Genomic DNA, 24,635 nt, shown 5'->3' on the forward strand with positions numbered 1-24,635 from the left:
AAAATCCATTGGTACAACAAATTAGGTAAAAAAGAGGGGTGTCATGCACACCAGCCATTTTAGTCATGTTTGGTTTTCTGCAAACATACTCAGCTGATAGGAAAGACGAAGCTATTTTTTAATATATTTTGGCAAATGTGTAAATATACAGTGCCCTTTACAATGAATTAGAAAATTTACTAAAATAATGCATTGTTTAAAGAAATTCCTGTGCATGACCAGCCTATTGTCGATAAGTATATATTTCTCAAGGCAGTGGTAGAGACTATTTAAAGAAACAATGCTATTAAAACACCTCTGTGCAACAGTTGTTTTATTTTTCCAGATCAATTATTTTGCTATTAATTTCTTGGATCAAATTCACCTGAGATGAATTTGGGCCATTCCGGGAACAGCAAACAAAACTGTCAGACTGCAATTTAAGAAATATAAAGCAAGAAGACACTGATACTCTGATGGGCAAACTCTTTCCCCTAGCTTTAATTTAAATGCATTTACTAGTGTCACCTGAATTCTAGCCAAATTCTCCTTGAGTGAGAGGTAAGGTGATTATGACTATGAAGGCCTGATCCTAAAAGTATTTACACATGTGCTAGATTTTAAGCATGTGAGTAGTTATCTTGATTTCAGTGGGGCTATGTACGTGAGTAAAGTTAAGCATATGTTGCATAAATTCTGTCGCCCCATGTACTGGGCTGACACACTAGGGATTGAACTGGGTACGCTCTAAACTAAAAGCACAAGTAACAGCTTGAGCCAAAGATCCAAGCTCTGGAGTTGAGGATTATAACAACTCATACCCTCTGAAAATTGATACTGAGGGTATACCTGTAACACACTCTCACCAGTGGGTTACGCTGGTGGGATTGGAGACTAAATTATTGAAATATATAGATTACACAGGATCAATGCTGGAGACCTTTCTCAGGCAAAACTCTGGTTGATGTAACTGGGAAAGGGAGATTTACCTCACTAAACAAGTTTCAGGGAAGCAGAATCAGTAATACAGAGCCCAATCCTGTCTTCCTTGTGCACCCATCACTCCCATTTGGAATTCAATGGGAGTTATGGGCACACAAGGCATGTAGGATCAGACCCTATGGAATGCATTTAGAGCACAACTAAAATTCCAGGCTAACCCTCCTCCCCTTGAAATCCATAGCAAAATAACCAATGAGAGTCATGAAATCAAAAGGAAGGATTATCAACTCATTTTGTGACTATAGTAAAAAGGTAAATATAGTATTCAATCAATAGAAAGAATGTGAATCAAAAATGTTAGAAGGCAGCTCTACAAATCATGGTTAGACCCCCATGGGAAAAATACTGCATGTTCCACTTCTATTTCATAGGAAAAACTATTAACGCAGACAATGCAAACGAGCAGCAGCCTCAAAGATTCTGACCATTTTAATCTTTTGAATTTCCTAAACAAATTGCTGCATGCTATACATCTGGTTGCTGCATGCTATACATCTGGTTGACATTTTTTGCATGTAACTAATCCTTACAAAGTGTAACTTTCTGTCTTGCTCTACGTGAAGGACTATGCATCTACAGTCTTTGAAATAATAAACCTAGGTCTTTTAGATTAGGCAAATGTTTTTAGATTGAGTTCCCAGGTTCAATTGATGCTGCCAATGAAGCCCCACATGTTTGTTGCATTGCATAAGGATTGATAATAGCAGTATGGGTCCAGTGGTTTGCAAATGCACAAATGGAAGGAGAGGGTGAAGGTAAACTCTTACCTACACAAATACACTCCTACAGCCCCTGGGAAGGCACCCAACTCTCATTAACTTTAAAGGGAGTTCAGTGTTCAGCACCTTGAAAAATCCATTTAAGTGCCTGAAGTTAAGTACCTACACAAAGTTTGAAAACTTGAGCTGGGTCTAATTACATGGTCATTGTAAGAATTATGATGTTCTAAATGATTTATGTACGGTGTGATGGGTATCTACAATGGAAAAACAAAATGACCTGCAATTTAAAATCAGTTTGAATCTTCTTCAGATTTTCCAGAAACATAATCCTTTGCTTTCAGATTAAATCTCCCCTTCATTAGGGGCTAAGAAGCCTTTGGGGAAATGAAACATGGCTTCCTGCTCGTGCTAACAGTTTGAAAGAGGAAGGGAAGGGAGAGATGATGACAAAACTTTCCTCCCTCTCTTCTTCTGGGTCAACCAGAAGAGTTGGCCTGTTGTCAGGGAGACCATCCTGTCAAAGGCTGGAAGAACTACTTATTCTTCTCCCCATGCTGCATGAAGCCCGTAGCTTGAAAAAGCCAATGTCTGGCCCTCTTTTTAGTAATACATTTCATGAATAAATATTGCTTATACTAGATCTTACCCCCCCCCCAAAAGACATTTTAAATTAAGTTTCACAGTAAGTCTATCCTTATGGGATTCTGTTTACATCTCATATATGCAGAGACTATGTAACACACCATACTTTACACCTTTAATTACTGATATGATACAATCAAATTATTATGGCCAAAGGAATCTGTTTCACCTGTTCCCAGACTACCAGATTTTTACAAAGCCTCTGAAGTCCTTGAATTGCAAGATATTTCTTTATTTTGGTCAATTGATTATTGACATTGAATATTCCCATTTCTCAGATAGTGAACTGAAATAAGTACTGCCTGGAGAGAACAAAGGCTGTTATATTGCATTGGATGATTACACTTGCAGACCTAATTATCTCCACTGGGACTCAGTGCAAACCTAATGCAACTGAAATTTTGAAGATTGGATCTTACTTTCAACTTTCTTCAATGGATTGTCTTTTTCTGACAAATCTAGTCTTATGGATGATTAGCTCTCAGCATAGCCAGGGGAGACAATTTCGATATAGTCATCATGTTTTCTTCAGCTGGAATAGAGCAGCTTGTATCTCACCACTGGGTTTCCCCAGTTTTATTCAGGAAAAATAGATGTAATGAGGGTTAAAATTGGAAGTTTTATGTAGAGACTGTTATTTTGTTGCCACAATTACCACTCAGATCTGAACTATTAGAAATGATTGATGCTTTTGATGTCTTCATTTGCTTTCTAACTATGACTCCCATTTTTAGTTGAAAAGTAAAAACTGTCATGAAGCAGCAGTAACCGAAGGCAGTGTGTTTGTCTGACTCAAGTGAAGCCTGCTTTGGACCTATTTTTCTTGCTGTAATACATTTCCAGCTTTGTCACATGTTTTTATTACAGTTTAAAAAAAAGAAGGATCAGCTTAAACCCACAGTACACTGTTTAGAGGACATAGGTAAAATAGCAATTTTGTGCAGATGTAATTCAACTTGTGAATTTACTAACTTTCACCTGTAGGTTTATTCTAAACTATATCTAATGGACTCAAAATAAAGATGGAATGAGAAATAAACCTAGATTAAAAATATTGGGTCGGATCCTCAGTGAGTGCAAATCAACATGACTCCATGACATGAATAGTGTTATGTCAGTATACACCACTTGGGTATCAGGCCCATAAACACTAACACGTGGGATAACAGATGCTTAAAATAGAAGGTAGGGTTTGCTGTTAGATTAAATCGTGCGTGTAAGTGCAAAGAAGGAGTTTGAGATTAGGCTACTGTGTGGTGTTAGAAAGATAGAAAAGCAGGGAAGACAGAATACAAATTATGTATTTAAATATTATCTGAAAGAAACTCGTAAGACTAATCATTGGAGGAGACATTAAAACAACCAACAACCCTTCTCAAGCTATCTTTCTCTGGCTTATGATATGTTATTGATGAACCTCAGAGTGGACAATGTCCAGCTCTCCTCAGATCGAGAGAAGACTACCACAGCACAGGGCCTCTGATGGGGGAGAAGTGAAGAATATGGGTTATTTTATTTGCTGTATATACTTTTAGCTTGGTGAACTGATAGGGCTGGAGGGTAGTTGATCAGGGAGCCAGTTATGGTCCCAAAGGTGCATAGGCCATCTGAGATTGCCAAATCAAATCATGCACGGACTTAGTCCTTCTCCAGGGCAGAAAGTGGGAGGGGTGAGGAATAGACAGAGCCTAGGCTTCACCCTAAGGATCTACTGGTCAGTGCAGATGATCCAGTGCAAGGTGGGCATATTAAGTGGCTTTTGGCAAATCCAGCAGCACACTGAATTTACTAGAGCAAGGAAGATGCAGGAGAGAAGCTTTGATTTAACTCCAGGTCCTAATGACTCCTAAGGCTATTTTTGGGATGGCACAGTTTACACATCAGCTGATTTCCAGGGCTGTACCTAAGGACACAATCTAATCCTTAATGTCCCTGTTATTTGAAATATAATTTCTAATACACAGTGGAATAATATTATCTAGCTACAACTTTTGGTTAACATAAGAATAAATAAAATATGTTCCCCTAAAGATGTAATTTTCTCAACACCAGCTCATTACACACAATTTTTCATTGGAAAAATGAAAAAAATAACAACCCAGAAAAAAATTGCAAAACTTAAAAGTTGACTGTTTTCCAAAAAACAATTAAGCACAGGTGATAATGTATTAGACATTAAGATTTATGTATTACATATCAGAAACTGACAAGATGTAAGCAGCTGCAAATATTGTGCACCTTACTTAATCATGCTGTTGCTGTTTTGTTAAGCTGGCTTTAACTAAAGTGTAGCACAGTCAGTGATACAAATGAACAGCAGAGTAATCCTGAATGTTATCAACTCATTGTTTGGGTAAAATATTGGCAACCTAAGTGAAAAATTTATGCCGTACTGCACTGCTGTTTACTGGCCAATGGAGCAACCTAAAGTAGCCTAAGGTATCAGAGAAGACATCACATGACCTGTCACTTTGACTTATGTATCTATATTATCCTTGTGAATAGAAGCCCTTATTTAGTTTTACTTTTATTCCCCTTAATCTTAAAGCCAGCTGTAAACAACAAATACTAAAGAAGAGAAATAGCTGTTAAAATTTCACTAGCTGTAATGATGATCATTGTTCACTTTAAAGAGCCATAAGAAGTAAATTGTCACTCTTTCCTCTCCACACTTAATACAGACTGTGAAAACCCTTTGGAGGGACCAATGAAATTAAATTATTCAGTCTGTTTCTCAATAAAATATGTTTATGTAGAACAAATCTCTTGTCTTCACATATTTCATACACTTTGTTATAATTACTTGACTCCTTCAGAGGGAGAGAGAGAGCAAATTTAAGTTATTCACAACTTTTTACAAAAATTAATTGAACTGTATGTGCGTGTGTCTGTCTGTCTGTCTGTCTGTCTCTCTCTCTCTCTATATGTAACACATACATAATACAACTACATTAAAGCAGGGAAATGAAAAGTTAAGCCACTCCTTTGCCATCAGTCATGCACTTTATCATTACAAGTCCCGTATACCACATACAACTTTAATTCTGTTCCTGTTTTGTCATTCTGCCCACACCACTTACTGTTTGGAGTTTTTTTGTTATACATTAGTAATTGTGAATGCTCGGTGCAGTAGTTGGCTGTATTGGGAAAGACTTGCTTGGCAAAAGGGACAATGGAAGGCTAGCATCCCTACAAGGTATCTGATGACTGAGAAAAGCCAAAGAACTTTATTATTGACAAAGTTCCTAACAAGCTGAAAAGCGTGCCTCATGCCTAGCTATATTTGGTATTCATCAACAGCAGGAAACTGCCTGAGAAATTTCATCCTTGTGTAACATGCTTCTGTCATTCAGTTTGGAAAAAAAATAAAGTACGCCCACATTCATCTACTGAAAATGCCTTGCAAGTCATAGTCTAAGGATTTTATGATGGTATATCACCTATTAGCCAAATGTCACCCATCTCCTTTTCTCCTCTTGCTGATTTAAAAGGTTGCAGGAAACAGCCCCCTGCCCCCCAGTTTCAGATTGTTCTTTCTCACTCCCTTGCCTTACCTACAGTACGGTAATCATGATGGGTGTGTGGAAGGAATCATCTGTGCAGCTCAGGCATCCCTCCTGGCCGTATCTTCCCTCCTTGTACATACTGCTGTTTGCACGAATGTTGTATGGATTTAGTCGAGAGAATGAGTGAATCCTAAACCACTCTTCTAGTCTATTCCTTCCCCCCATACCCTTCTATCCCGTGCTTACCAAACACACACAGCCATATCTAGGGCAGCCAGACAAACATTCCCACTCATTCATGCAAATAAAGGTTCCTTCCCAAATGTCTGGACAAATAATAACCAATACGCACCAATGTTAATGGAAAAGTAAGCCAGTCCAAAATGAAAATCCCTTCCAAATTTGCAAAAAATGTGTTTAAATCATTTGATCCACTATTCTCACAGTTATACAAATATCAGTCCTTAAAATGAAGGCCTGAGTCATGTAATGAGCTCTGCATGGGTGGACTTCTGTTCTCTTATAGGGCCTCATTGACTTAATTGGGGCAGAGTGGGTTCCATTGCCACATCAGAGCTTAGGTGTGAGGCGGCTTTGTACATTCTTATTTCATCTGCTGTAAAACTGAATACAAATATTTAAAATGATAAATAACCAATACAGCACAAATGTTTCTGAAGTTTGGACACTGCATATAAAATATATAATGCTGGGAGTGGAGTACTTAAATGGTGACTGGCAGTGGTGTTGGTGAAGGATAACAGAACTCTTAAATTCATGCCATATTCAGGCATAATAAATAGATGGGTAAAACTCTGCTGAGCATTGTTCATGGTTTTCAGAGCCGCTGATGTGTAAAAGCATCAGAGGTGTCTGACCACGGAGAAAAACTTCTCACTTTGTATGTATGACTCAACATGTGTCAGTTTCTTCTCATTCTACAGCAGTCACAACAACATGCTACATGTACGGGGTTGAAAAACTCTAAAGTAAATGCTTTGTAAAAGCACTGACATGCTTGCTGAGTAGCTTACCATTTGGTCTCTGTATATTGACTTTATTACTGCCGATAATGGGACAAATGTGTTGTGTGCTCTGAAGGGTGGGGAATTGGCTGTGCATGCTGTCAAGGATGGAACACTTGTGCATGTGCCCTGCTTTGCACATTGTCCAAATTGGCTTGCTTATGTTTTCCTAGGCTAACAGTACAGTGTGGGAAAATATGACGGCTTTTGAAATCCATGTGTGTAATAAATTCACCACTTTTTGCCTGGTTCTGAACTGATGGTAGGAACCAGATAGCAGTATGACCCTAGAGACTGATTGGGTTTTGTTTTAAACAAAGCTGTTATGTTCATGGCAAACACAGAGAGATAAAAACAAAGTACTCTTGCTGGAAAGTTGCTAGTAATGCTACTTTATTTCTTATAGTTCAGAATGATACCACATAAGAACCCCAAAACATAGAGAGACAGACACACAAAGAAAGCTGCTCCCTAAGACAGAAAGGCAAAACTCATATCACCTTACCATAGGCTGGCTATTCGCAAAATGACTGCTACTAGACCCACATTTCACCCTTCCCTACAGAGCCCCTTACACGGCCACCAAGACCAGGGAAACCCCTGAAATGTAAAGTAATAGATTACAATTTAATACCATTTTCAGCACACTACAAAAACAAAGTAATTTTCCTGTTAGTGCCCTCTTCAAACCTATACATACCAGTCATGTGAGAAAATACGCTGTCTGTATTAGTATAATGTTCTTGAAACATAAAATGTATGAAATAGAACTTTTAAAATGTCAAAAATATCCGTAATACAATATAAAATTACTGAAATATCTAGAATAGCCCCATATCTGTTATGTATTAAAAGACATTTACCTCTATTTTGTTTGTTTTGTCCCCCCCCCCTTTAATATATTATTGCTTAATATTTGGTCACATTAAAAGAAAATTAGGCCATGTCAGAAGCCATCATTGATTCCAATGAGGTCAGTTGAACAGAGCTAGTGTTGAGCTAGGGGAGAGAAGATGCTAGCAGCATCAAAGAATGAGCACTTGCAGGAAGTGTTGGCAGCATCAGAGGCCAGAAGGGGGGACGGGGACCCATAATAGCCTTCTCTCTCTCTAGTGTTCCTAGCAGAAGAGCATTTTGTCTGTACTTTTCCTCAACAGCCACTCCAGATAAGTATTTTGCAAGGATGTCGAGGGAGAGATGGTGGAGATGGCCAGATGGTAGGGATAGTGTTAGTATTAATGTGGAAAGTACCTCTAGTATTTATAAAACAATGTACTGACTGCCATCCGGATCAAGAGCAGGGCAAGAAACTTGCCTTCAGGTAAAAATAATTCCTTCAGTTGTGAGATATTACCTGCAGTTCCTAGCCATAGAGGGCAGTTTCAGGAGCCTCCCATCGTATGGCTTTCATACACTTCTCCCATCATTCACACATGTATGGTAATGTGAGAGCCATAGGGAAAGTAAAGATAAAATCATTCTTAGGCATTGCACCATGGATTATACACAACATCTCAATTGTTTGAATGTTGTTTGAAATCATCACTCCTTTTTGCTTCTCGTAGAAGAGTGTCAAGTTAGTCCTCAAACTGAAGGTCACGATGAATACATTTGCACTTTAATTTTTTTTTATTAAGCTCCATAAATCGGAAAATATCTTTGAAACCAGCTCTTACTCATAATTTTAGCTTGCTTAATCTATCAATTTATGGCTCATTAAGATAAGAAATGACAGGCCTGGAAATAAATGACTTTCTTTTCTTTGCAATTACTTATAACATAAAGCACTCAGTTATTTAGTCTTAGGGTACTTCCTCCAAAATATCAAGTTAGTGGAAAACTGTCATAGAGAGAATAATCCCAGTGAAAATACAGAATCAATAGTGATTTGCTTTCTAGTGACATAATAAACAATATCTCACAGCCCCTCCATACATCAAACTCCCATTGTGTTAAATGGGAGTTAGGCTCTGACATTCGGACCATGCTGGATGAGTGGTAAATAAATATTACATGGACTATTGTGATGGCTTCCTTTGGCACTGATCATTGACTATTTCATGCAACCAAGAAGAGAAAGGTGGTTCACTATTGTATGTTCTGCACTTGATCCATGCACAGAACTCACACTGATGCCAGTAGATTTTTCCCTGCATGGAATTCACAATACAGATTCATTGTATGGATGAAGGAGAAGTTTTCCCTTATTATGTAAAGAGACAAAGAGACTTTGGGCTAGATACTCAGCTGGGGTAGCTAAATGGACTTCAATGGAGCTATGAATGTCACAGTTTCAAAGTAACTGCACCTGTATTCCTCCACTGTAAGCCACTCCAGGAATGCCCAGTCAGGTCTGAGACCTCCAGCAGTCACCTGTTTCTGGGTAGAGAGCTGTGTCACGCTTCCTTCAGACCAGGGATTTAAAGGCTGCACAGAACCCTGCCAGATATTGAGATAGTTTTTAGACAGACTGGCTTGCAGAAGCTATAACTTTGTGGACAATGACCAGCGTGTGACAGCAGTTCCAAGTTACCATACAGCAATTCCAAAGCAAAGTACATTTATTTATAGGGCAAAAGCATTACAGAGAAAACATAAAAAAACAATAAACAGTGTCACATGCATGCATGCTAAAGAAGTTACCCCTCTTCAGTTCTAGCACAGGACTCTGGGGGGGTGGCAGTCTTTCAAAACTCTCAGCAGGGTTTGCTCTCTTGGTTACTAGTTCATGTCAGGTTTCAAATCAAGAACAAGAATTCCCTTAGTTCAGCCATTTCTGTATACAGTCTCTGCTTTTGATCTCTGACTTCCTGTAACAGGTAATCACCAGTCAATGGTCTTCTCCTTAGGGTAATGCTTAAAAAGGCTGGGTTTTTGCATAACCAAAGTTGGAGAATATGCATTCCAGATTCTGCAGGAAAATCACCCCCAGTAGGCCAGGAACACACAGCTACACATCACCTGTATTGATATACAGGGCTATGAATATTCCAAAGCCTATCTAATGTAATGGCTTTTTGAGGGTTTCATGCTTTAAACTTAAACTACAATTTGGTCGTCAAAGATGCTGCATGTGGTCAGAATCCTGATTTACACTAGCTGAGGATTGGGCCCTTTAGTATAGTTCAAATGATCCCATCCTCATCTCTGAGGGCTTGATTCTGAGATTGGGGCCAGGTGGGCAGACCCCTGCACGCATGAAAAGCCGCAGTGACTGCAGGCATGTTCCATGTGGGTATAAGGATCTTTGGGTGAGACTCTGATGGCAGAGTCAGGGTCAAAATTTCTATGCATGAAACAAAATATTTACAGCTGGCTGGTCACATGGTGTGAAGTTTTCAAAGGGGCAAGCTAAAGGGAAGTTATGTGTCAGCTTCCAGTGAAAGGTGCCTGACTCCCGCTCCTCTTTGCCCCCTTATTTGCTACCTAGTCCTATTTCTGTAGACACATGCAGTGACTGACATGGCTAAGTTTTCCATAAACAGGATTAAGAGCCACTCTGAAAATATGGCCCTATGTGGGATTTTGCTAATATTTTATAATCGACTGGCTATTACACTGGAATTACAATGTGATTGAACAGTAAAGTCATATTTGATAGTACAGAAGTTAGTGTGTGCAGGGGCAAAGCCCAGCTTCACAGACAGAGCATGAGATGGCAAGCTATTTAATGCAGTAGAAAAGGTTTACAGCTCCCCCATTTTGAAGCATAGATCAGTGGTGTATTGTGGAACTTTTAACACACAATGCTTTTTAGCGCCAGAGGTGACTAACCTTCTTTAAATGTTCTTCACAGAAGCAATCCGATATCGAATACACATCTTTACAAAAGCAGTCTGGCTCTTTCACAAAGCAAGCAATGTGCTTAAGAAGGAATGCTATAATAGCCTTCCTGCTAAGCCTTATACAACCTGTCTATTATTACTTGGGTCCTTTTTTACTATAGGTATTTTAGCCTTTAAAAAGATACTATCAGTTTAATTAAACATTTATCAAAGTTTCCTTTTTCTTCCATTGCTTAAATTCAGGAACTCAAAAAAACAAACATCTTGCAATGTAAATTAGATACTGAAAATATGTCTAATTTGAGGTTTATTCATTATAAAAAGCCCAAATTTAGTGAACCAGTGAATGCATTGTTGTTGGAGCTAGAAATTTTATTTGGCCTATCAGTGATTGAAAGCAAATTATCTCTTGAAGGTAGTGAGCTTAGATTTCCAGGTTTACTGCTCCTTGCCTAGTAGCCTCAGCTGGTTTCATGGAAGATGCCATTAGTTATGGGCTAGGCCTGATCCAAAAATTGTTGGAGCCAACTGGAGTCTTTACACTGACTTAAGTGGCTTTGGATCAGGCTCCTAAGGAGGTGATGAGTGCCCTCAACTCCTACTGACCTTGCAAAAAAGGCATTCAGCCCCTCTCAGGACCATGCATGCAAAACAGAGGACCAGACCCTACATTTCATTTAAAAAACTACCATATTTTCTGGCGTATAAGATGACTTTTTATACTAAAAAACAACCCCCAAAAATCGGGGGTCATCTTATACGCCGGGTATAAACAGCGGGCAGCCCAGAGCCCTCTGATTCCTGGCTGCGGCTGGGATTTAAAAGGCTCTGTGCTCCCCACCGCAGCGGGCAGCCCAGAGCCCTCTGATTCCCAGCCGCGGCTGGGATTTAAAAGGCTCTGGGCTCCCCCCCTCGGAAGGGGGGGTAGTCTTATACGGCGAGTATAGGCCAAAACCTATGTTTTAACTGTAAAATTAGGGGGTCGTCTTATACGCCCAGTCACCTTATACGCCGGAAAATACGGTATGTTACTGCCCGCCACTTCACACGCACCGATTGGCTGGGAACAGCGAACTGCAGTCACTGGGAGCTGAGGACGGGGGATGTGTGCCTGTGAATAGTCAATGTCAACAAAATGTCTCACGGCGCACAATCAGATTACCCTGATGGGCCACATGTGGGCCACGGGCCGCAGGTTGCCCGCCACTGCACCAGAAGTTTTCATTTCTCTTGTCACAGGGTGCCTTGCCCCTTTAAGAGGGAACCACAGCAGCCCTCTGTGACTAATTAGCTACCTCCCACTAGAGTTTATTTAGCTCATTTGGCCCCTCCTGGAGCCAGCTCACTTTGTTGTCAGTCCCAGCTGGGTAGGGAGTAGGAGCTTCTCATAAATAAAGGAGCTCAGGGTAAAGTAAAGAGGAAACTATAGTGGGAAAGGGGCATTTCTTGGTAGGATCACCTGTATGAGAGAGGGGAAGTTGCCTGCAGCAGGGAAGCTCAGGTAGGGTCAACCATAAAGGGCTGCTAGAGTCCTCAAATGAAGAAAAGCTTTAGAGCAGTCTGCTGCATGTTCCCTTGCGGGGCTGAGAGTTCCCTAATAAAGAAACAAAAAAAGTGCTGCTGGGAGAAACTGAGAGATGCTCTGAGGAATTGCCCTGAAGTCTGCTGCTCTATCTGAGGGACTGAATAGTGGGGTGGAGGGAAGCCTAGGTTAGATTTAAAGAGAGATGAGATAGATACTAATTATGTGGGACTATCATCTAACCCTAGGACTGCTTGTTTGTCTTTCTGAATTTATCAGGTGATGCTGGAGAAATCCACTGGTCCCTAACCAGAAGGGTGAGCTGTGAGAGAAGTAAGAAAAGACTGGGTGGACTGCAAATCACAAGAATAATGTAAGAACTTTTTAAGTTATATTTGGACTTGTCTTTAATGCTATGTTGGGTGAGGTTGAAGCTTGGGTATGGAAAAAAAGGAGGAGTTTGGGGGTTATTTGGTGATGTTAGTGTTGGTGAAAGTGACTTTGGAATGGCTTAAGAGGTCTGTCAGGAGGCTCTGATCCATTTCACATCTCTTTTAGAGAAGGGGTTTAGTTGTGACTGGGTTTTTCATTCAATTGATCTTTCTCAAACCTGCCCTCTGCATGATCTGGCCTAGAAACACTGGACACCCTTCCAAAGGGTAAGGGTGAAGTAAGATTGTATAATTTGTATTTCTAAGAAATTGCCCCTTTAAGGCAAGATTATAGGCTATGTTGCATGCCTTCAAGGGGGCATTGTTTGTAGGGCAATTCACAGGGCTGGTTTAGAGGCAGGTGAGCTGGGCAGTTGCCCTGGGCACTGGCCTGGCCCCATTGCTGTGCTGCTTGGTCACTTTTTTCCATCTTGCTTGGCTGCTCTAGTGGGGTAGGAGGGTGCATAAAACACTTCCCTCCCAGATGTCTACCCCTAGCAGTGTATGCTATGCATGTGTTAGGGACAGCCAGATTCTGGCATTTAACAGGGGCTCCCTCTGTGGAGTCAGCACAGGAATAACTTGATGAAATTCTAGAACCTTTGCTCTACAGGAGGACAGACTAGATGAGCTAATGAAATTCCTGACCTCAAAATCTACGCATTGCCTCATGCTTGAAGCTAGGAGCAAGCTCTTATGTCTGATCACAGTTTATTCCTTGGTCTGCTCCTGGAGCTGTGTGCTGCCCTTACTATGAGCTGAGAGTAAAATCTCAACCTCGCTGTAAATAAGAACATTAAGTGTTAACTGTTTTGAAACCTTAACAGATGAGAACTTTTCAGTGTAGGCTCTGGCCCTGTGTCCTGAAAACAATGCAGAAAGATTTCCAATCTGTTGTTTATAGACAATCTAGTTTGAAATTTACACCTTGGTAATGGAAAACTTTCCAAATGCGAGCAAACCCTTAACAATGACGTCATTCCATTACTTACCTAGAATTGACCAACAATGTGTTTCCTTTTTCGTCTGAAGGAGGTGATGGGGGAATAATTCTAATTGTATAGCAGGGAAACAGCACTAGAAAGTGGAATCTAGCTCCAGATAGTCCAAATATACTTGAATATGATCATTATGCAAGGGTAAAGTACCAGAAGATTGTTGTCTGAATATAGATTATGGGTGTACATACATTAAAATAACACAAGGGAGAACATTTATTACCCTAAGAGTTCAATAGTGTTGATGACATGGGTGCAACATAATGACTGATGAATATTAATTTGCATCTAGACTATTTCTTTCTAGCTGAAGCAGTTAGGGTGGTCAGCATTATCCTAAGCAGAAATTATTGGTTTTGAACTTGCTAAATTGTTGGGCTTTCTCTTGTATTCAATATTGCTTTTTGAAATGTTTCTACTCTATTGCTATAAAGCAAATTAACAAAAATGTTTGAAATACTAAATATCAGGGCAAATGTCCAAATTAGCTGTATGGACTTTTTAATGAGTTGTGATTCTAAGCTGTCCCTTTACACACTGGTCCTTAATGGCCTTTTCTTTTCCCCTTCCTACCCCCAGCACTGGCAATCAAATAGGTTAAGGGGTGGAATAATGGCCTTTCTGAAGTCATGGGAGATTAGCCATTGACTACACAAAGGCCAGAATTTCACCCAAGCAGCTGTCATCTTGGTATTGTCTTGCTCTTGCTCTACGAAATCAGCATTATAGGTTCTATCCAAATTGTGTTTTTAAAAACAAAAACCAAAAAAAACACCCTACATTGCCTCGTAGGGCACAGAGGTAAAACTAAATGTGCCATAATAGTACTTGATGACCTTTTAAAATAAACTATGTGGAGTCACTCTGTTTTTATAAACCTTTTAAAATTAACATTTTACTTACTAGTGTGAGGCCCATTTCTGTTGCCATTGAAGGCGATAGTGAAACATCCATTGAATTTAATGGGAGCCCAGTCTAGTCTAGAATATAAATTCACACTATGGCAATGTAACCAAATATATTTTTCAGGGTTGCAAGGAATCCTGGCTTTTTACAGGATTCTAAATGTGTGTTATACTGTGATCACTTTCCATTAAAAAGGAAAAATTACTCATCATAACCTCCAGTTATGTAATTAAGCAACACAGCAGTAAAAGCCTCACCCAAAGCCTACTGAAGTCAGAGGAAAGAACCAACCATTTCCAGTTGTGTGTGGTGCGTGTCGCCCCCACCATGCTCAACCTTCAGTTGACATAACACGAGATGCAAAATGACATTCCCAAACTAAAATTTTGACTTATCACAGAGTGTCTTAAGATAGGGTGGTTCTAATGATTATCTGGCCTTGAAAATATCAAATTGATATGCACATGCCAATCAAATTTGAAGTGACAGCTGGAATGCCTGCTGTTAAAGTAGCAGTCCATATTTTCCTATTTGTGCACACAAATGTTTGCATGCATAATTGTGGCAATTGTACTGAGACACAGTTACAGAAATTGACAACTTTCACCACATTATTATACCATATAATAGTCTTACAGCACCAGAGGGAACTAACCTTGTTGTTGTTCTCATGTCAGTATGAAGATGCATTAAAAGCATATTTGAATATACATATTGCTATGGTAGACTAATAATCAGTCTTCAAGCTTTGATAACTTTATCTGATCTCCCTATTAAGGGCTGACAACTAAGGCATCTGTATTTGAATTCATACTGTGCTTTAGGCAGTGACATTTGAAAATCTTGGCCTTTTTTATTGTTCAAGACACTTACAGTCTGAAGACAAAGATACCATCACCTGTCTGTACATATTCAGACATGTGTATGCATGTGCGCTCACATCTCTTTATACTGCTGAAAAATGTAGGGCTGGATTGTGATACTCCTGTTCTAAATAGTGCCTTATTCCTCAACATATGTAACCTTGGACACCAACATATGTATCCTTGTTCTGTATTTTTGCATCATTATAGGTCTTGCAGTCATGCCATAGTGTGAAATATTCTAAAAGCTCATGTACAGCTTCCTCTCCCCCTTGAGACATCAAAAATATTGATTTCCCACCCCAATATTATCATCAGTTATGTTAATAGGTGGAAACAATATAATGGCTTCATGTAGTATTAATGCACTAATGGATACTGTATGCCATACTCCCATTGTCATTCAAGCTGATAGTACATTTAATCTTTAATGGGTTAGAGTGTATATTCTCCTCAACCTCAAAGTTTACTGCTACATATGTGCTTTGTTATGTATGTTTGATATTTGACTATACTAACGAAAAAACTGCTGTAATATGATTTTTTTTGTATTACATTGAATTGCTATATTTAGTTCTGAAGAACAGTCAGTCATTTTTTTTAAATGCCTTTCACATAGGGCTCAATACTATGCATTTCTTGTGCAGTGGAAACTAGCACTGTGATCAGTGATTCCAAGAACTATGCAAGTCCACTGTCCAAAGCCCTGCAGAGAGGCCATTGCCTAGACCAGTTGCTACAGGTGGTTGTTTGTTTGTTTTCAGAGGAGGGGCTGTATAGCTATTTGATGTGCTCGGTTTGAATTACTAAGGCAGTAGAAAAAAGTTCTTCACTGTGGAGCTAATCTGAATTTCTCTGAATGGCACCATTTGGGGCTACACAGAAAAGCTGGCCAGAGAAGGTTGAGAGTATGGATTTAAGTGAGTCCTTTGGAGGTATCTGAAATGTTCAGATAAGTGTAGTTGCACTTCTGGTTTCCAGCTGGAATTGTGGAAATGCCATAAGCAAGGCCGCTTTTTGTACAACTTCCACCTTGGACAAGTAGTAAAATTGCAGGTGATCTTAGGGGAGACCCTGTTCTTATGAGACTTCCATTCTAACTAGGCAGATACTTCTTTATCTCAGCTAAACCAGAATCCAAAATCATTAGATTTACTGTGCTTTGCCTCTACTCAACGCTTGAATTGAATGAGAAATGAATTGCAATTTGAGCGTTTGGAAATGTTTAGTTTGCTGTCTTTCCACTTTTCACATTCTCTGGTCTTTCTCTTCAGGATATGAGGCAGACATTCCCCAAAAGAGTGGACTTAGGAATTTCCAATATTTCCTGGAAACCCCACAAGAGGCTCAGATAGGCCTCTAAACTTAACTCATTGCTCTTGAACGCTGAATACTTTAAGGTTCATCCATTTTGCTGTAATAGTTTAACTGCAAACTTCCACTCAGACAGCAAAATTGCTCATGGCAATCAAATCCTGAAGCAGGTCCTAGCACTTTCATGCTCGTAACAGTGTTTTTGTGTGTGGGTTTTTTTGCAGAGCAATTCATCCCGAGCCTGTACCCATATATTGACCTGACTGCTATTTAAAATTGGTCCTTTTAAAATTGTGTGCGAGATTTTCAAAATAAGGATTTAGTGTTCCCTGCTGGGTGAATGGAAAGGGAGGCAAGAGGAAAGGATTTCCCTAAAGGTTCAACATAAGCACTTAGTATGTAATTTATCATCATCACGTGCCAGCCTTATCTGAAACTCGACAGGCCTTTCTTCCATGATTCACCAGTGTTTGTGGTGACCTGCTGCTCATTGAGGAAAGGGAGCAGTGTAGTAAATCCAAACAGGTATTCTCCAGCCACCGTGTCCTTTGTAAAGTCCACTTTAATAAATGTATTTCTATTCCAATGTCAATACTCTTCACTTCTGATTTTTGTATCTCTATTTGCATATGAATCAATAGCAGACTTCTTTTTTACAGGTAGCTGTAAGAAAGTGAATTTACTTATTGATTGACATTATCAAGCCGTCAGGCAGACACTACAGCAGATAGAATTGCCTTTTGTGTTGATGTCTGCCAGGCTTTAACAGAGAAAGTGGTGTGCTTTTTGCTAGTGAGAGCTAATACACAGGAAGGTAATGGGTTTTAAAAAATGCTGTAAACCTTAATGGTGTTAGATCAATAATATGAGTAGTACAGGTAAAATGCTCTTACATATATTATTAAGACCTTCTTCAAAATAAAGCTTCTTGAAGGACTTTTTAGAATGTAAGAGTGATTGGCATATCGTTTCTACAATAAAATACTAATGGATCCAAGTTTGAAAAATAATATGAATTGTCTGTCTTCAGTTTCAGAAATATGGGAACATGTTTTAAGGAATACCTGTACAGCAGCTCTCGACTATGGCTTTAAGTCTAGTGTTCCACATTGAGTATTCTACCAGTATCTGATTCTTCAGGAGAAGTTGAAACTCCTTGTGGTTCAGCTAGTCAATTCTGCAAGGCTGTATGGTCTGCTCGAGACAGCATTCCTTCCTATTCTCTGATTTGTACCCTGAAACAGTGTAGCTAAGCCTTGCATGATAATGTTAATTAAACATGTTCTTTTGGGTCTCACCAGGCATGTGATTTCTTGCATGTTGTGTTAAGTGCAAAAGAGACCATGGGGCTCTCTTACTGTCTTCCCATGAAGTTCTTATTTTTTATCTCTGCCTCATGTCTGTGTGTCCCCTGGGCTTTGCAATTTATGCCAAGTTTTAGCCTAGTATAAAAATGGCTGAGAGATTACACTTGACCAATGAGGAGTAGTTGTTGGCCAAGGACTTCTGGTAGTTATGGTGAAAATGAGCACTACTGCAGTAATTTCTTATGAATGGGTCAGATAAAATAGATGAGATACAAAGTGATTGAAATCTTGTGGAGGTGAGGAGAGGGAGACAAAGTGGGGGGGGACCTTAGATTGTCAGAAATAAACATTCTGAACTTTTGTGTAAGCCATATACTTGTGGGGTTATGTTTGTTTTTAGCTGAACTTAACCTCAGACCCTTTTGAGTTTCATCTATAACTAATCATTCCTTACTGAAGAAAATACCCTGATTAGAACATGACATCTTATTTAATAGTGGTTGCTACAATCAGTGAAGACATTTTATGCACTACCAGAGCAGAAAGTCCCTTAATACAATGGTTTTTCTTGTAGAGTAGTTCCCAAACCAAAACCCTGGCTCCCAAATCCCTTGAATGCTAGGAAAGTTTCAGTTGGAGTTTGTGGCCTGAATTCTGATCTAGTTTCAGATTTGCCAAAGAAGCACACTACAATTTGGTATCCAAATATCGAGTTTGAATTCTGCTTTGCTTTCACATGCAACGTACTGCACACTAAGCAGACTAATAGCAACCTTGGAACTAGGCCAAATCATAAATAGTTCTAGTTGTCCTGATTACATCTGTATTAAACATGTATTCTTTGGCCATGGTTTTGCATGTCCTCAGTGCAGTGTACACCTCATAAGATAGTCTTACCATTGCATGCAATAGTCTGCTAATGCTAAAACTGAGCAGTTAACACATGGGAAATGAAATACTGTGCCATAAGTATTGTCTATTTTCTATTCCTGGACAGATGAGCAAAACTATCATTCCCTAAAGACTTAGCTTTGCGATTACATCACTTGTCACAGTAAATATAGGCACTGTTCCATAATGGTACAGTGTAACGTTAATAAATATCACTTTGGAAAGTAATCCAGTCCTGATTTTTTTTTTTCCTCAAGTACTTTCATGATGGCAGGTATATGTAGCCACACAACATGGATTTTACAATTGAGTGAGGGGGAGGGAATAATCCCTATGGGAAATTTGAATATAAATATTGTCGTAAAATGAATAGCACATGGACTTCATCTTGTTCAAACCAAGGGTTGGCACAGATTTCCTGTATGAGGTGCCAGCAATTTTTCTCTGCTCTCTTGTTCAATTCCAGTTGGAAAGCATTAATGAAAGTGTCCCACTGTGGGGTGTGTGTGTGTGGGTTTTTTTAAGTAACCATTTGCCTCACTTCACATATTTAAGAGAGTAGTAGCAGCTTCAGTTAAATAAATCAAAATTATGGGGTACATTAAAGGTATTGGCTGAATCCTTCAGTCCTATGAAAGGTTCTACCACCATATATAAAAGACAGGAATGCCAGCTCCACCTGGCTTGAAGCTCACACTAATAAAATAGGCATATTCACTTGACTTCTTACCTTCAGCCTATACATTTTTTCCAGAGTTTCACTATAGTAATTTTTTTTAATTTCTATTATGGCAAGAAGCCCCACTGTGGGGATTAGCACCATGACTACTTGATTTGCTTTGAATAGTTCCTGACTCCTCTCCCTCCCCCTCCCCAACTTCATTGCTATCAACATTTTCAAGTAAGGTCTCTGCTTGGAATAATTTACAATCTAAATAAAAATAGAGGGTAGAAGAAGGGAAATATACAGATTACTTGTTGTTGGAAACAGAAGCATAAAGTCCCACTCTGTCAAAGCACTTAAGCACATGGTTGACTGCAGCAGTGCCATTCACATATTTACAGTTAAATCCCATCCCAGCAAAGCACTTAATCATCTGTTTAACGGGCTAGTCTACACTAAAGCACTACAGTGGTGCAGCTGCACCTCTTGAGTGGCATGAATTATACCGACACTATCTGTAGTGTAGGGAAGCTCTTGTTTGCTCAGGTCATACAGGGAGTCTGTGGCCCAGCAGGAAGTTGAACCCAGATCTCCTCAATCCTAGTCCAGTCCCTTGGCCACTATCCTTTTTGAGCTCTAGTTCTAATGCATCAGCATTCATCACCAATTATAGCATCAGTGGGCTCTCAATGGTTTCCTCAGGTTCTGAGTGTATGTGGTATTGCAGTCTCTAGCACTAGTAAATTGTCCTTTGTCACTTTAAATGTTTATACAGGCATGACATTATTGGGATTGAATTACAATGGATTTCTGCAGTCCTAATGCTAATTCTACATAACGTAATGAGTCAATGTGCTGCAACTATGTGCAGACAACTGGACTGCCAACAGACTCACTGCCCCTGATTCTCTAGTGCTTTGCACGCATAACACTCACCTTGCACAGGTGTTAAATGACTATACCTAGTGCTAGGCAGTGGAGGATCCTCAGCCCTAGTCCAGTGTGGATCTTGCTCTTGTCTCTGACAATGCGGCTTCATTGGATTTATGCTGCCTGGGACTCACATGATCACAGGCTAGATGGCCTTAGGAAAACCAAAGTTATCCTACCATGGAGGAGGGGAAATGTAAAGCGGTCTCCAGCTGTCCTGATCCTTCATGAGAAACCAATGGAACCTCTATCAAAAGGAAGAGGCGATGGATCAGAGGACTGTACAGCAGCCTCGGCCAGTCCTCTGATCCATTGCCTCTTCTTTTTGATAGAGGTTCCATTGGCTTCTCATGAAGGATCAGGACAGCCGGAGACGGCTTTACAAGTGCAACATAGGAACTAAAATGAAAAGATGAGGGGATAAGTACTGAGAACTTAACTCTTGTCTAATTCTCCACAGCAGTGGTTCCCAAACTTGTTCCACCGCTTGTGCAGGGAAAGCCAGGCACGGGCCAAGGGATGTACTGGCCGCCGCTTCCCACAGCCCCCATTGGCCTGGAGCAGCGAACCGCAGCCACTGGGAGCCCTGATCAGCCAAACCTGAGGACGTGGCAGGTAAAGAAACCGGCCCGGCCCACCAGGGGCTTTCCCTGCACAAGTGATGGACCAAATGGGGAATTCAAATGGGGTATTCAAATTAACTTGTGTGACATTTATAATTCTACATAATAAAATTATTGGCTGTAGAAGATGTACCAGTCATGAGGCATATGATATAATATAAATCAAACAGAGAGCTAGAAAAATAGCCGTGCATTTACTGTCTAAAAAGAAGTTTCATCCACTTCCAAGAAATGGATCCAACTGGGCTCCATTAGAGCTACATTAAAGTAGTGATAGCAGCAGCCTGTAGTGTCAGGCGTGACTAACTTCAATATGGAAGAGGGAACAAGTAGGGCAATGTGCAAAAAAAAGTTAAAATAGCACCTGCAATTGGCAGCTTACAAGACGGTGTTTTTATTATTTTTTTTAACTTTTGATAGAACACCCATTGTTTTCTTTTAACTTTTAGATTAGGCCTTTTTAATTAAAATGAGTAAGAATATTGAACCTTCTCACCTAATGATCCACACAACTCCTTTTCATATAGCTTTTTGTCTCATCAAACTATAAGTGTGGTGAAAGATGCTTTCTGAAAATGAGGATGTCAAATCCTTAATGCTACAAGATATTCAACATTGCCCTTAAAGGGCCAGTCTGTTAGTAGTTTTAAAAATTAAACAAAGATCATCAAGATCTGAAATTCTAAGTATTTTTGTTAGTCTCAGCCAAAGCTTCTGTCGAAGGGCATGGCTACGCTTGCAGATGTAGGATGCTTTGAGTTAAACCAGCCTTCCTAGAGCGCAGTAGGGAAAGCACTGCAATCTGTCCACACTGACAGCTGCAAGCACACTGGCATGGCCACATTAGTAGCTCTTGCAATGGTCACAGAGCAGTGCATTGTGGTAGCTAGCCCAGCATGCAGTGGCTGCAATCTGCTTTTCAAATGAGGGGGATGGGGTGTAGTGTGACAGGGCATGTTTGTATGCATGTGGGGGGAGACAACATGTCAGGATGCTGTCTTCTAAGTTCAGACAGCAATACACCACCCCCCTTTTCCCCCCTCCGCCTCTCTCTCACACACAGCAATCCACAGTAATGGATGCTTTGTCTTGGAGCAGATAAGCATGCCGGTTGTCAGAAACAGAGCTTTCAAAGGGCATATTGGCATGCCTGCAGTGATTCAAAAACAATGACAAGAATGGCCACTTGACTTAAGGGGATTCTGGGATGTTTCTGGAGGCTGATCAGAGCACAGTGATGCAACACTTCATTTACACTGACACCTGGGCGTTTCAGGCAAATCGCACCAAAGGTTAATCTTCTCGCCGAGGTGGAGTAACAGGAGCACTCTAGCCCTGGAGTCAGAGCATTCTATGTGCCTTGCCACTGTGGATGGGTAGTAAGCTAGGGCACCTGGAGCTGCTTTAATGCGCTCTAACTTGCAAGTGTAGCCAAGCCCTAAGATACAATGGTAATCAAGGACGTGTAAGTATCTGAGACCCTCACAAACTTTGTGTTTATCATCCTAACACCCTTGTACAGAAGTGAAGTGCTACTATTCCCATTTTACAGATAAGGGAGTGAGGAACAGAGACTAAAGGCCAGATTCTTAAAGGTATTTTGGTGCCTAAAAATGCAGCTAGGTTAGTGGGGTTTTCAAAAGTGCCTGATTGCCTAACTTCCAATTTCAAATGACTTGCTAAAGATCACACAGGAAGTCTGACAGAACAGAAAGTTACAGGGCCACCCAGAGGGGGGAGGGGCAAGAGGGGCAATTTGCCCCAGGCCCCGGGAGATGCAGGGGCCCCACCAGAGTTTTTCGGGGCCCCTGGAGAGGGATCCTTCACTCGCTCCGGGGCCCCTGGAGCTTCTTCCGCTCCGGGTCTTCGGTGGTAATTCGGTGGCGGGGAGGGCCCCGCCGTGGGTCTTCAGGGCACTTCCGCGGTGGGTCCCAGAGCGGAAGGACCCCCCCACTGCCGAATTACTGCCGAAGCAGGGGCCCCCACTGCTGAAGACCCCAGCCCCCCTGAATCCTCTGGGCAGCCCTGGGGAGTTAAAACTTTGTTTCCTGAATCCCAGACTAGCACCCTGGCCACTGGTCAATCCTTCCTCTCCTCTAACTCTTGAGGTGACCGTTTCATTGAATATCATCCTGGTTCTGGTACTGGTGTTATTACTTAGATGTTTTCATTGCTTGTGCATCTTAATTACCATCTGCTTTTAGTTTTCAGCTGATGCTCTTACCTTCCCATGTCTGATTGTTATGGGAAAAATTGCACTTTCATAAATATGTACATATCTTTCAAGTGAAACATATTTTGCATAGAGCTATTTTCTTGTTTGTTCTTTTGACTTGTTTTTTTCCCCTTCACAAGGCATTTAGGCAGATGCTTAACTAAAAATGTCAACAGTATCAACTGATCATCTATACTTGGAGGAGGACAGACTCAGTAGATTTTGAACTTGAAGGAGACTGAACTGATTGACGTGCTCCAAAGTAGAGCTATGCAAATAACATCATAGTTGGTCATTTGGTGAACCTAAATAATAATAATAATAATAAATAATAAACATTTTGGGTTGTTCCAAAGCATGCCAAAAAAAATCAGCTAACTGAAACATTCAAAGATCAAGTCACTGCTCTGACTGATTTGAAGCAGGAGCTAGAATCTGGGTCTCACAAATGCCTTAATCACCAGGCTGCAGGATCAGTCTCTCCTGTTGAAGCTGTTCCATATTAACAACTAAATGGGCCAGAGAGAATGACTCTATTCTGGTGGTTAGGGCATTCAGCTGGGATGTGGAAGACCCAGGTTTAAGTGCCCTGACCATTGGTCTACTGGCTATTCTGGGATGGTTCTCTTCCACTTTGAAAAGAAATCCCAATCTGGACCTGAGAAATCTTTTGTGAAAACCAGTACATTTTTGCAAAAAAGTTGTTCAGTTTTGCTTGGTCAGCATTTTCAGGTGGAGAAGCATTTCACCAAAAAATTCCCAAACAGTTCCAATTATGGCATTTTTTTCTTCTGATATATCGAGTTGTGTGTGAACTTTTATCTCAGAAAATAAGCTACAAAGCCCTATTTGTAAACTGTTAAATGTAGGTTGGATTGTTAACCATTCAGATGCATGCTGTTCGGTATTCTGTATGGCATCGTTTTCTTTTACAGTCACTGGCTGATGTAAAATTTTTCTTACATTTTAAAAAACCATTACCTGATAGCTCATTCCATTTGTTGGCATAATCACTACTTATTCTGAAATCCTATCTCCTATTTGATCACTTATGAGCTTTGGCTGATTTACATTGTCTGTTAAAACTTTATCACAGTAATTCATTAGTACATGACATAAGAAAGGCCATATTGGCTCAGACCAAAAGTCCATCTAGCCCAGTATCCCGTCTTCCAACAGTGACCAATGCCAGGTGTCCCAGAGGGAATGAACAGAACAGGTAATCATCAAGTGATCCCTCCTCTGTTGTCCATTACCAGCTTCTGGCAAACAGAGGCTAGAGGCACCATTCCTGTCTAATAGCCATTGAT

This window comes from Mauremys reevesii, linkage group 16, assembly GCF_016161935.1.
Source record: "Mauremys reevesii isolate NIE-2019 linkage group 16, ASM1616193v1, whole genome shotgun sequence".
In the NCBI taxonomy this organism is placed as follows: domain Eukaryota; kingdom Metazoa; phylum Chordata; order Testudines; family Geoemydidae; genus Mauremys; species Mauremys reevesii.